We start from the raw sequence: 2,289 nt of genomic DNA on the forward strand, positions 1-2,289 counted from the left end.
GAAGAGCAGCCAGTGCTCTTAACCTCTGAGCCATCTCTCCAGCCCATGAGGATAAATTTTTAAGATAAAGTTAAACCACTTTTTCATCTTGCCCACAGCTAAGTGCACAGCTGGTGTCAGGACAGCACACCCACGGTGTCTGTTCAGTCATCGTCACCATCGCCTCCGGACTTGCTATCAAAAGCTGAACTCTGTCCTCATTCAGCACTGACACCCGCACCCCCCCCCACACACATCCTCCCAGTCCCTGGCACCCGATCTCACTTTCTGTTTCTGTAGATCTGAAACTCCCGGAAACTCCTAGAAGTAATTTTACAGTCCTCGTCTTATATCTGGTTCATGCCCTCCGCATACAATCCTCAACGGCCATCAGGGTTAACTCGTGGGTTCCTGCTTTTCCATTGCTGTCCTTTATTTTATTATTTTATTTTTACTAATTCACTTTTAGCCATGCTAGGGCTCAGGGGTTCGAGTCCAGGCACATGCTAGGCACGTGATTTGCCACAAATCCAGGCAAGTGTTAGGTGTGGGATCACTCAAGGCTGTCTGCAGACTCTTGGTCCTTCCATTGAGGTTACTTTGCAGCCCCTATGGGGTGGGAGAAAGGACAGGAAAAATGGGCTGAGGGGACATGTAAGTGAGCTCTGAGGACAAGTTTTCCCTTGGAGGGCATTCTTCAACCTTGTTTGGACGCTTGGATACAGGTGACCCTGTGCACTGAGGCCGAAAGGCTGGACCTAGGGTTCTAGAGGAGGCTATAGCCTGTAGCCTTGAGGCTGGTCAGAGTATGTGGGTCTCCCCTGAGGATCTTCCAGGATCTGGGACCTAGATTTGGTCTTGGCTGCCTCTTGACCTGCCGTCAGCTCTCTGCATCTAAGCCTGGAGAGCATACCACTCAGACTACCATCCATGTCATTTCCCCAGAGTGGAGCCTGGGCTCAGTAATACATCCAAGAAAGAAAAGCCTGGAGGAGTCAGAATTGTGACATTTTGAGAGGCAGGTTTGCGGTGGAGCTGGACTTGTGATTTAGGCTGGCACATGTTACTCCCTTACAGCTAGTAGGCCAGGAGTGATTCTGATCTGAAGTAGGCAGAAGCAGCTGTGTGAATTTTGGTTATGCCCAACAGGGAAGGGTGCGCCGTGCCCCTTGCCTCCCCACTCCCTGCTTTGGACTTGGTCACCCCAAAGAGGGAGTTGCCCCAGGTGGAGATAGCTAGTACCTGAACTTATAGTGCTCAGGACTGATTGTTTAGGTTAATGTCTGGCTACAGAGCTGTCACCAGAGCTGAGCTGACAGTCCAAGTGCCAATTTGTAGGAATTTGCTGCATGGAGATAGAGGCTTTTGGGGGCTGTTTGTGGTCACTGGATTTCAGCTGGGAAACAGAACCCCTCATGAAACTGCAGACCAAAAACATCCTGAGAGCTTTCCTCAGCCTCTGCGTAGGTGCTTCGTCCTCTCAAGGAAGCTGAGACCACACCAGGGTGAGCCCCTTGTTCCGTCTAGACACTAGCACCACAGCCAGCCAGCCTCACCCTGGCCTCCATCTCCAAGCTTGCCTGTATCTACTTCACCTTCATCCTGCACCAAGATGATAAGCCATAGACAGTGGGATTATTGCTGTCATTAAAGCAGCCGGTTTCCGTGCTAAGCCATTTGAGAGAGGCCTGGCTTGTTTGCAAAGGCCCTGGCCAGTGTCAACATTGGAAGCCTCATCAGAGCAGGTGGACCAGCAGGTGAGGTTCCCATACAGCATATAGCCCTGCCCTCTCCACCAGTGCACACCCCCCTCCACTCCAATCCCCCACCTTCCCACCCCTTCCCCCGCTGAAGGAAAGGATGTGGAAGCCAAGAAAGAAGACTCTGAGGGGTCTGGGTGACGACTTGGACTTCAGGCTTTTTGACTAAATCTCTTCGTTAACGCAATAAAAAGCTGATTCTGTTTTTTAAAATCTCTTGGGAAAAGCCAAGCAGTAGTGTCATACTCCTTCAATCCCAGCACTCAGGAGGCAGAGGCAGGTGGATCTCTGTGGTTTTGAGACCAACCTGATCTATAGAGTGAGCTCCAGGACAGCCAGAGCCACACAAAGAAACCCTGTCTTAAAAAATAAAACAACAACAATGAATCTTTCAAAAAAATGTAGCCTGCAAACTTCAAACACGTTTCTGCGAATAACTCAGTGTGGGTTTGTTTGTTTGCTTGTTTCTGTGCATCCGGAGAGCTGAGCGCCTGTCTGCACAGTGGCCTGTCTGTCTGCACAGTGGCCTGTCTGCACAGTGGCCTGTCTG

Source organism: Microtus ochrogaster, chromosome 8 (genome assembly GCF_000317375.1).
Source record: "Microtus ochrogaster isolate Prairie Vole_2 chromosome 8, MicOch1.0, whole genome shotgun sequence".
Classification (NCBI taxonomy): Eukaryota; Metazoa; Chordata; class Mammalia; order Rodentia; family Cricetidae; genus Microtus; species Microtus ochrogaster.